Here is a 12,226-nt window from a genome sequence, read left to right as displayed (position 1 = left end):
ACAACGATTCGAGAATATTTTTGCGGAGTTGTATTTCTCCGCTCCGCCGATTTAACAGCGCCCTCCCCCCCCTCCCTTGCGAAAATTGGACGAAAATTGGAGGATCGTTCGACAATGCGGCGGCGGAGGCTCGCAAGATCCTGAGCAAAGTTTGAGCAAACAGGCGGAATCTCGGAATCGAGCGCGCGACGCGAAAGCGGGATTATTAAGCCGCTTTCCAAATATATGCGAATATATATATATATACACACACGATTGAAGAGATCCAACTATAGCCAAGTTGGAACAACTATACGATCCAAGTGGAAATGGCGCAATAAATACAGGATATAATCCTAACTATCCGAAATGGAGCGTGGTCCATTCGAGGGAAGCTCGGCCCGGGCCGATGTTGTCCGCAACCTCTTTAACCTCTGGGAGGGGGCCCTCCTCCTCTCTTCCCCCCCTGGGTTCTGCGAAACAACGGTAACGGCTGCCATGTACCGAATATTTGTTCTGGCAACCGGAGTACACTTGTACTCCGTGAAACTTCGTTACGTGCCGTGGATGCAGACCGTGCAACTTTCCAACTGTAACAACGAGGGGCGCAGGGAACGTCGTACTCTTGTCACCATTCTTCCTTTACCAATTCTCCTAAATAATCCCTCCAAAAAATAATCGCAACAAAAGGTTTCGGCTCGTGCCCTCCTCTCTCTCTCCTCTCTTCCAGCCAATCCAAGTTCTCCAAGTTTCGAACGGATCGAAGTGGGCGGGCAAAGTTTCGAACGGTTTCTCTCTCTTCGCCGAATGTTCGAGAAAGAGAGAGAGAGAGAGAGAGAGATTGGTCGTTTAAAGGCCCGCGGTGGCACGCGGTTAATTAGCAATTATTCCGGGGGCCGCTTGTCTAATCGAGTTTCCGACTCGACGTGGCTCGATTCGACGCACTTAAACGCAGCCTCTGCGGGACGATCCATTGAACCCCGGCCGGTTATCGAGGCAGAGAGACGGTCGGTGACAACTGTTCGCGCCGCCTTGCCCTCTTTACCCGGAGTCCCATCACTTTGCCGCGAATGCAACGACGCGTCGTTGACACGTCCATTACCGGCCTCCACAATCCTGCGCACGCTATCCGAAACACCGCGCATTGCAAACCGGTGTTGCAAAGGGGCGATTCGATCTTCTTTGACGAGGGGTGAAATTGCCCTCCTGGATTGCCCTGCAATCGAACGTCACTCGAGTAAGAGCGCAGCGTTTAATTGGTTAATCTCAGGCTGCTATCAACGATACAGGTTTCGTTATCTTTAATAAATCGTTTAATAATTGATCTGTGAGTCGAGGTTTCTTATCTCTTCATTGAGAAATTTGTAAAAATGTGTTTCTTCGAGCGCTACTTTTCGCCCAACGCGAAGGGTTAAATAGACCTATTCCTTTTTCTTTGAACGATAACTCAACTTTATATTCATCTTCTATCGTATTAATTTTTATGACGAGTTGAAAACAATGACCGTTAGTCTACTTAAAAGTGCGGTCACGAAACAAATAATAACGTTCCAACAGCATTCTTCTAATTCTTATTTTTTAAAGCATTGACGGGCAAATTTAAGTTGATTGGGAACGGAATGCAATAGAGGGTTAATAATAAAACCACAAAGATTCGTCGTTCGAGCCGAAAGGGAACGATAACGCGCGATGATCAACGAACATATTATAATATCGTGTTTGGACGAAATTCACCAGGCCCGTTTCAATCCACGCGGAATCTACGTGGAACGGGGCGAGCGATTGTCTCGGTGGATGCCGGTGAATTTATCCAACTGGCGGGGAAATTAAGTCGCTTTATCTGCTGGCCCAGAGCTCGGCTCGAGGGTTCATCGTACGCGTGTCCCGCTTGCATTCCGATTTCGCCCGGTTGGCCGGAAACGACGACGGATCCGCGCGGGCAAAACAGAGGACGAGCGAACGAGCGCCGCAGCTGTCGGATATTTTCCCTCTTTTCAACGTCCCCCGCTCTTTATTTCCCTAATTTCGTGTAGGATATCGTGTCCCGCCGGAAAATTGCGAGCCCCCTCCCCGAGCCGCATTTTTTCGCAACCCCTTCCTCCACCTCACCTCACTATATGTATATAACGAAAAGGGAATCGACGAAGGGATTCTCTCGAGCGCGTAAAGGCAGGAATTACTTGGTTAATTAGATTCGAGAATAATTGGAACGACCACGTGGCAAAACGGTGGACGAGAAATTATCGAGGATATTTCGCGTTAAATTTAACTCTTCTTTACGCGTTTTTTTTTTTTTTTTAAATATCGTTATGGAAAGGACGCTCGATCGTAGGCTGCGCTTTAAAAAGAAAAAAAAAAAAAGAAAGAAAGAAAGAAAAGAAAGATTTGGAACGAGGATGTTTCTTTTCTGGGAGATGTTAATGGAAAGTCGGTGAAATTACGTAGGTAGGTAGTTGAACGCGAAGGAGGAGATTTACTTGGAAAAAAAAAAAAAAAAAAAAAAAAAGGAAAAAGAATAAAGGTCAAATTTAAATTACCTCCGTGATAACATTTCTCTAAATCCCTTTTCTCCTTTTTGACCTGTATCCCTGTATTCGAGATAGGGGAAAGAACCCGAGGAATTTTTCCATTTCCAATCGAGAAAACGGGAATAACCTTTGGCCCCCGTCTCCGAGAAGGGCAGAATGTACGTTGGGCCAGAAATTCATTAGAAGACACGCGAGAATCTAGAACACAACACTCGACATCGCAACAAATCGATTCTTCCAATTACAGTTGGAATCGACCGGACCTATTTCCCACCCCCCTCCTCCCATTTTCTCTTCTTCCTCCTCCCTCTACACGCGCACGAGCGCGCCTATACATTTATCTGTCCGCTCGACCGTTTGCCGCTCTATCTACCTATTTATCTTTGCCACTCTCTTCTCGATTCTCCTTCTCCTTTCCAACCCCCTTTCACTCTCCCAGCCCCAACCCCTTTCTAGGAGCAAACGCGGCCTGATCCACGGATGATACAGTTCAACCTGTCCGACAGCCTGAGTTGTAATTAATAGTCGTGAAGCAGGGAGAGAGAAAGAGAGAGAGAGAGAAAGAGAGGAGGAAAGACGATACGGGGAGGAGACGGTTCCGATTCGCGAAGCGGTTGTTCGAAACGAGGGCGTGCGGGAAACGTGAAAACGGATGCGTGCGAGAACGAGAATCCTCCGTTTCCTTTGGAACGGAGAGAAACCAGAGATTTTTGGATGGATCTGATTCTTTCGACGAACGCCATTAACAACGAACGAACGAGGGAAAAATAAAACGTCTTCTCCGTTTGTTATCTTCGACAATAGACGAGGGAATGCGAAAAAGATTCCGTACGAACGAGCACGATATTTCTCTCGCGTATCGCGTACGATGCTTATTTCGAGAGGGAAGCTCGAGTCGGCGATTCCAGCCAAGGCCAGCTTTGTCGACGACGGGGTCGAATCGACGAGGAAATAACTGAAACGAAGGCACCAAGGGGGAGAGGAGCGGCGTAAGGCGGGGAGGAGCAGCTGCTCTAGCCTCGCGCCTTTCATCTATTTTTCACGGCAATCGAATTTGCCCGCGAAAGCGTCTAATGTCACCCCCTCTCCTTCCTTAGAAAATATAATACAACGAGCAACGAGAAAAGGGGACGGGCTGTTTATTACATTTTTCGGTAAATAAAAGTTGGTTGGGCAAAGCAAACGAGGGAAGTAGAGGCAGACGTGTCGGACGCCGAAAGATTACGCGAGATAAGCCACCCCTTGGTAAAAGAGACGGCCCCTTTAATTAGTGCTCGAACTCCTCTTTCCTCTTGCCGAGTGGCCTGGGTCGAAACGGAACGCCTCAGCTTTAGAAAACTTCGCCACGGATATTCGACCCAGTTTTTTGAGTATCCGTGCCACCGGGGAAAAAATGCAGATATCCAGGCCTACGACGACGACCCCGTTCCTTCTTCCTCCTCTCCTTCTCTCTTCTTCTTCTAACGCGATCACTCCTGTACACGCGAGGAGTACAAACTCCTACTCTCTCCCTATCTAAAAAGCACAACGCGAAAGTGGAACGAGAAACGTGACCGTGATATTCGGCCGACGATGCGAGACTCGCGATTATTTTAGAACGGGCGGATCTATTATTCCTCCTCGAGCCACGAAATGTGAAAGTTCAAGTTTTCGCGTCTCGTCGGATCGGGACGCGTGGGCGTCTTCCGAGGGGTTAATTTCAACGTACGGGAAACAATGTCACGTCGAAAATTTCGTAGAATATGTTAGAAACGGGACGATTTATTTCTTACGCGTTTCAGTTTTCGTTCGATTCGATCGTCTCGAAAAATGGAGAGAAGATTTCCATTTTTTTTCCCCCACGAATTTTTCGAGGGAACAGCAGTTGGAATAAATAATATACGCGGGGTTCCCAGTTTGTCAAATCGAATCCTCGAGAGGATTATCGACGAGTTTCTTATAAATTGGTGACCGGAAATCGAATCGAGGATACGGTTATTTATATCGAGCAATAAAACGAGATAAATCTCGAAAACTCGAGCTTCTTGCCTCGCTACGTAACACCGGGTTACCTGCCCTTTCCCCTCCTCCATTGTTATAAATCGTTGTTATATTTCGATAATTTATTGCCGAGCCACTGTGGTGTTCCGCCATCGCTATAAATTCTAGATATTTTGCCTGCGGCTCCCGTCGTTCCACATCCTCGCATCTTCCACCCGCTGTCTCCAACATCCGACGTCCAGTTCCTGTGCACCTTACGATTGCCACGCATCGCGAATTATCGTCCAAATTAACCACTTTGCTCGCCTCTATAAATAAATATTTATAATGTAATGGAACTCAGTATGTCGTTAACGAACTCTTTGCTCATCCTTCTTAGTCCATCCATAAATGATTGACTGGTAATGATTAATCGACAAAGAAAGGAAAAAAGGATACTTGCTCCCTTCGCTCAACTCCAACTTCTCGAAAAAAAAAAAAAAAAAAAAGGAGAAGAGAAAATGAAATCTCGGTAAACGCAATTTCGGGTACAAGGGATCTCGACTCGTATCTAAATTGAGCAAATTCAAGATAATCAAAAGAGAAATCTCTTCCTCGGCTGGCGGGGAAAGATGCACGGCACGCGCGCACCTTCTCTCGGGGAACGCTTGGAGATTTATGAAAATTGCGTTGCAAGAGGGGGAGAGCCAGAGCCAGAGCCGGAGAGGACACATCCTTTCCCTCCCCCTCCCCTTATTACCTTTTTACACGCTCTTGAATATACGCCGTCCATCCACGAGAACGAAAACCCTGCTGAGAATTTCGTTTATGCGGATCCAGTCAATTATACACCCTGTCCGTTTATTTGACACTCCCTCTCTCTCTCTCTCTTCCTCGCGTCTCCCCTTATCGCAACCTTCTTCCTTCCTTCGAGCGTTGCACAACTCGCCCCGAAATACGCGGCTCGCCTCTGCTGGCAAGATTAGTTATTAGATTAGGGGGCTCTGAGGCTGCTCCGAGGTTAATGGAATGGCTATGGAAATGGGAACAAAGATGGGGCCCGACCTCTGGGTCGGATCTCTGGAAACACCTCGTGGCGGGTAACCTTATCTCCCCGTTGCTGCCCCGCCAAAGGACACTCGGCTAAACTGATGGAGGGGAGGAGGAGGAGGAGGAAAGGTCGTCTTAATTGAATTGACGATGAACGCATCGCCGTCGATGATTCCGATAGAGCATAATTGTCGAGGATCGATCTGCGCTTGATTAATCAGCTTTCACTGGATCGATGTGATTCACGAAATTACGATTGATCCTGTCGTTGTTGTAGAATGTGGCCGCGATTCGCGAATTCGAGATTCCCTTCCGTGGCAGAGGTGGAATTTCCCATTCTGTGCGCATTCGATGGATTACGTGTCACGAGGATTTTCCAAGTTTTCTTCCAAGGGACGCGAGAAAGATGCAAACGTGTAGTAATCGTGTACAATTTTCCGTTCCTCTATTTGAATCTCGTTACAATTTTCTTCCTACGATTGTATTCTTTGCGCGTATAAAAGAAAAGAAAAAGAAAAATTAACCCTTGCGCTATTTTTCGCCCCGCCAGAAATGTGCACAGCACTCGAAAAAGATCGTAACCGGTTGTGTTTACGGTATTTTCTTTTTGGTGATTTTTATTATTGAGGAAGCTCGTGAGAAAGAAATAAATAAAAACAAAATATTCTACGTTTCCAGAGAAAAATAAGATCGATGTATTTTAATGCAGAATGACTAACGTGTAGTAATCGTTTACAATTTTCCGTTCCTCTATTTGAATCTCGTTACAATTTTCTTCCTACGATTGTATTCTTTGCGCGTATAAAAGAAAAGAAAAAGAAAAATTATCCCTTTCGCTATTTTGCGCCCCGCCAGAAAGGTGCACAGCACTCGAAGAAGATCGTCACCGGTTGTGTTTACGGTATTTTCTTTTTGGTGATTTTTATTCTCGAGGAATCTCGTGAGAAAGAAATAAATAAAAACAAAATATTCTACGTTTCCAGAGAAAAATAAGATCGATGTATTTTAATGCAGAATGACTATAGTCAGGCGTATTAACGAAAGGGTTAATAAAAATCCGAGGATCCTCCCTTCATTTCTCGATACGAAATGTATCGAAATGTATGTATAATGAAGATTCGAATAGAAGGAAGAGCAAAATCGTTCCGTGTAGAGCTGTGCAGTCAAATAATTCAGCTGAAGTTGCAAGTATCGCGTTTATAACGTGAAGCGGCATCGAGGAGACGGAATTAGGGATTACGAGTTGTTGTTCCCCCGTCGTTGTTTCAAGTTCGACAAAGTTCTCGAGACAAGTCGCTTCTTGTCGAGACAATATCCAAACGCGTCTCTCTCTTTCTCAAGGACAAGAAAATTGAGGGAGGGGGATCTCGATCCGGCAAACGTCGAAATCCAGAGAACTTGGTCCCAAGCTGTGAATACGTTTCGGAGTGGAGCCTCTACAGAGTGGTTTTCTTCCATTATTTCGTCGCAAGTGGACACGCTCAGCGCCACGAGGAAGTTACTCTTAGGTCAGAATCTACGCTACACTTCGTTGAAAAATTCTCTTCGATATTATTTATAGAATATACTCTTATGTCCTTCGTCCTAAGAAAACTTGAATTATTCCTCTCAATTCCACTTGCGTCATGTGTCAAAAAATACAATCTCAACGTGTTTCTTAAAACAGATAAATCGAGCTTCGCATTAAATCGTGTAATTATTTCTCGCCCCAATCGGCGAAGGAATATCCGAAGGAAAGGAACGAAAGCCGGCCGGTTTTGCAATTCATGAATCCGCTAATTACTCGGCAGACTCTCGTTAACAACGAAACTGAAGGACCGGCGGGACTTATCGATTCAGGCGGAAATTCGGCGGTGGAGGAATGCAGCGTTTAAAGGAGGGTGAGACGCGAGACGGGGCGTCAGACGTTTAAGTCATTAATTGCATTAAGCAAAGTGCAAGTCGCAACTCGACGGGGAGACGGCGACATTGATGGAAATTCGACCAACCATTTCAACCACGCTTTCTCTCACCGCCGTGTTTTGTCGCCGTGTTTTCAAAATCTTCCCTGAGAATTCAACCTCCGGGGAAATGGCAATGGATTATTGCCGAGCGATGACTTTTGGATCCCGGTCGACAATTCCTCATCTCTCGATTCGATAAGGCGAAGATAAGGCAAGGAAAATGAAATAACGAGGAAACGTAATTGTGCGTGAAAAATAGATCTTCTCGTTTTATCTCATCGAAAAGAAAAATCCACGTTGTAATTACGTGGAAATTAAATTGCGTTTCGTTGATTTTTATTGAAAATATCAGCGAGCCCATTTCGAAGCTGCGTTGGAATTGACATGAATGGATCCGATATTTTAATATTTTTATGTTTCTCGTTCATTCGTGAGAAAATATCGATTGCAAAGAAGATCGCGTAAAGTTGGACATCCTTCGTATTAATAAATCCAAAATTGAAATAATTATCGTAACTTAGAAGACCAGCATGAGACTTTGTAGTAGACGACTCGAACCAGATTTCTATATGAAATAATCTACACGAGTAAAATATCCTTGAATGACTTCCCTTTCCAAGATCTAGATTGGCTCTTGTAAACGATTACACACTTTTACACTTTTCTTTCGCGAAAAATATCGAAAACGTAGAAATCTTCGATCCCGACACGGGATGGAAAATGAAAATCGTAAAATATCGGTATGATATCGGTCAAAATCAAATGTCGAGAGCGTCCTCGGCCGGAAATAAAGGGGGGGAGAGGGGGAGCGGAAATCTTGGATCGAGGAGGCGCTCATCTCGATCATCGAGATCGCGGTCGTTCCGACCTCGTCGAAACGGAGCACCGAGAGCCATCTCTGCGATAAAGGTCGGAAACGTTGGAGGATCTGCCGCGTCACCTTGCACCGTGCCAAGGGCAAGAATTCAATTTCCCCCGTATCCGAACAGCTACCAAACTTCACCTTTCTTCTGGACACGTTTCCAGTAGCTTTTCGAAATCGCGTTGACCCTTGGCCTCGAGCAAAGGATCCGGTCCAAGAAAGGATCGAAGAGAAATAATGAATAATTTCTGAGAAAGGAAGAGAAAAAAAAGAAACGAAACGAAACGAAGGATGCGAACGTTAAAGAGACAAGAATAACGAGGCAAAGTTTAAATCGAAATTTCGAGAGCGGAAATACATTCGTGTTAATCTCGAGCAAAGGATCCGGTACAAGAAAGGATCGAAGAAAATAGGAGGAATAATGAATAATTTCTGAGAGAGGGAGAGAGAAAAAAGAAACGAAACGAAACGAAGGATGCGAACGTTAAGGACATAAGAATAACGAGGCAAAGCCGAAATTTCAAGCGGGAATAAGTTTCGTGTGGTTTTGGAAATCGCGTTGATTTGGTCTCGAGCAAAAGATCCGATCCAAGAAAGAATCGAAAAGAAATAATGAATAATTTCTGAGAGAGAGGGAGAGAGAAAAAAGAAACGAAACGAAACGAAGGATGCGAACGTTAAGGACATAAGAATAACGAGGCAAAGTTTAAGCCGAAATTTCGAGAGTGGAAATACATTCCGTCTGGTTTTGGAAATCGCGTTGATCTCGAACAAAGGATCCGGTCCAAGAAAGGATCGAAGAAAATAGGAGGAATAATGATTAATTTCTGAGAGAGGGAGAGAGAGAAAAGAAAAGAAACGAAACGAAGGATGCAAACGTTAAGGACACAAGAATAACGAGGCAAAGTTTAAGCCGAAATTTCAAGCGAGAGCGGAAATACGTTCCGTCTGGTGTTCCAAAGAGAATATTTCGAAGAAGGAGGGAAGGCGCGGAAGGGAAAAGCTCGAGCATTAGTCAGGCGAGAGGCATTCGTTTCTGAATAAACTGACGCGGCGTATTAAGTCCTTCCATACATCATGCCGTTTCGCGGAAGATAACAAGGTTTCGAACGCCAAGAGATGTGGAATAAATAGAAAGAAGATGGAGGGAAGATGGAGTTCGATTCGCTTTATTCCTTTAAACGATTTCAATTCCTTCCTTTCCCTCCCCTGTTAACCCGCGTAAAATTGCAAAATTGCACGCTATTCCTAGGATAATTTCCATAATAACGGAGAACGAACTCGTAACGTTTCTGCAAACGTTTCTGCGCTCCTTCGTCGAAATATTTTATCGTTTTAAAATCGTACAATTTTATCGAAGAAGCGAACAAATTTGGTACAAATTTCGACAATCGGAGCAAATTCATTTCCATGGGCCGAGTCAACCACGAACGCGTTTGTTCTCCCTTTCATCCCTATAATTCGCGAGGGAGAGCCCACATCCCGCCGGTGCACGGCTATTTGTCTGTCGGCCGTCAAACGCAGCGTGCAACGTATTGTTTATAATTCGGCGAATGGCGGCTGTTTGCCGCGACAGCGCGAGATACGCCGTTTGTTTCACCGGGATCGGAGAGAGGTGGAAGGAAGAGAGAGAGAGAGACACTAGCTCCATCTCCGAGACTAGTTCCACTCGTGCCGCTCCTTCGAGGCTGTAATCCAAAACGAAGGGGGGGGGGGGAAGACGAAGGAGCATCTAACAATCCGAGCACCTTCTTCGAGGATAACCCGCTTCTCCCCTCCTTCTGTTCCTCCTCGTGGTGTATTCTGACCGAAAACAAACGCCGTCCCCCTTCCCCTTTCCCCGCCGACGTGTGTTTCGCGCGTCAAGACGTGGCGTGGAAGAGGGGGAGGAGAAGAGGAGAGGGGAGGGGAGGGGGAATTTCAAGGAAATTGCGTTTCGACGCAGTGACGACGTATCGTAAAAGCCGGCACCAATACTTTCCTACCCGTTGAACATTCCCACTCGCATAAAAGAGAGACACCTCGGCGTCTCCTCCATCTCCTCTTGAAATTGAAAACACATAGATCGGATATTTCGTTAACGATGGAACGTGGCGGTGTCCCTTCATAACAAACAACTACTGCTCGTCGACAATCGATGAAAACCGACTCGAGCGAATTTACACGCGGCGGCTAATTTATACGCATTTGCGGTTTGCGCCCATTGTATATAATAAACATAAACGTTCCATAGACGATAAACGTTCGAGCGAAACGTAGCAAATATAGCGGCGCGCGTACACACCGCAGAGGGTATTGTCGCGTTTATCCTCGAACGAGGGATCGTGAATCTTTATTTCCAACTGGAATAACGAGGGAGGGGGAAGGGAGGGAATTTATTAACGCGCTGAATCGTCGTCTTTCGTTGTAATTATTTTCTTGCGGTGGGGCAAAGGGGAGGGACGAGTCGAATAAAGATCGAAAGTTATTTCCAATGAGGAGAACGAAGAGATAAAAATTGACGTAGAGACCCATTACCATTGTGCATACACGATATACATACAAGTGGGTCGGTTGGGTTTGAATTAAAGCATCGGCCGTGACTTTCTGTGTATCGCGTTACACTTTCTTCCCACTCTGCCCCCCACCTCGTCTCGAGTTACCGTTTCTCGGATTTCTCGCGTAGATATTTTTCGCGAGGGAAATATCTTTATGTACTTTTTTTCACTCGGTTTGCTTGTTTATATCGCTTCGAAATACTCTGTTTACGTTGTTCGTTTCTTCTTTCTTTCTTTCTTTCTTTCTTTTTTTTTCTCTTTTATTATTAATACGAATTTTGTTCGAATTTCGCTCTATTCGCGTTTGTCTTTTTTTTTTTCCTTCGCTCGATGAAATAACTTCCTTTGAATTTCTTCTCGACCGATTTAGCCCCGTTATCGTCGCTGCTCGATTCCTTTCTCTCTTTGCAACCGGCGTTTGCAATCCTGGCACGCTCTATCAATTAGTCCAGCTACTCGATGCTTTTAATTTCAGATCTCGTTTCCTAGCTATAAAGACTTTATAACTATCGCCGATCTCATCGAAATTAGTTGGAGGGAAATAACATCAGAGGTTATTCGGCACGAAAGAGAAAAAAAAACGGAGAGAGAGAAAGAGAGAAAAACTTGATGAAACGCAGTATTATTAGAAAAGTTGAGGCGTAAGGTCAACATTTACCAGCGCCTCTCTCCTTTTCGACCATCGATTCCCCCTTTCGAATTTATTTTCAGATTACCAGCCGAAGGAGAGGAGAACTCCTCGATCGAAAAATGTTTCAACCCAATCCAAAACCTTCCCCCTCTTTTTCTATAGACGTAATTAAATTCCACAAAGATTTATCAAAATTAACACGAATCGTTTCGACCACCAATGTCGTGGACAAATCGTTGGAAGAACCAAAAAAGATTCCAAAATTTCAAAAAACGTCGGATTAGGAAGCTTAGTTCGACAATGCTCGGCAACAGATTTGCAGCATCCTTCAACTTCCAAGTTTCAAACGTATTGCGTGCAACTGTGTTATAACACGAAAACAATATCCAATGCTTGGAACAACTGGACAAGTCATCCTTTCGACTAATCTGTCCTGTTCTTTCTTTTTTTCTTTTTTTTTTTTATTTTATTTCTTCACCTTAGTGGAAGTTGAATAGGCGGATAAATGCATAAACGTGCGGAAGCAAAACTTGGCGACAGTTTCGCAATTTACAGGGAACAAAAATAGGAGAGTGGGCGGTGGGGAGGAAACGGACGGGTACGCGGAAACGAGGAAAAACGTCGATGGATGTTTACGTCGGTTTTGCGGGGTGCGATCCTTTTGTCTCGCCGCGGATGTAACGACGATGCCTGGAAAAGTGGTTGAGTAACGAAGCGATATTCCAGTACAGGGGGAC

At 45.1% G+C, this 12,226-nt stretch overlaps 1 long non-coding RNA gene across 1 annotated transcript in view; it reads left to right on the top strand.

The window, feature by feature from the left end:
- Positions 1-793: 793 nt before the first annotated feature.
- Positions 794-12,226, top strand: part of LOC116185474 — a 13,027-nt gene continuing 1,594 nt past the window's right edge. The window contains exon 1 of the long non-coding RNA XR_004150323.1: positions 794-823. This is a non-coding gene — a long non-coding RNA (uncharacterized LOC116185474). The remainder of the gene's footprint in view (positions 824-12,226) is intronic.

The sequence above is a fragment of the Apis dorsata genome, unplaced genomic scaffold (assembly GCF_000469605.1).
Source record: "Apis dorsata unplaced genomic scaffold, Apis dorsata 1.3 scaffold_191, whole genome shotgun sequence".
NCBI lineage: Eukaryota > Metazoa > Arthropoda > Insecta > Hymenoptera > Apidae > Apis > Apis dorsata.
This window is presented reverse-complemented; position numbering and strand designations above follow the sequence as displayed.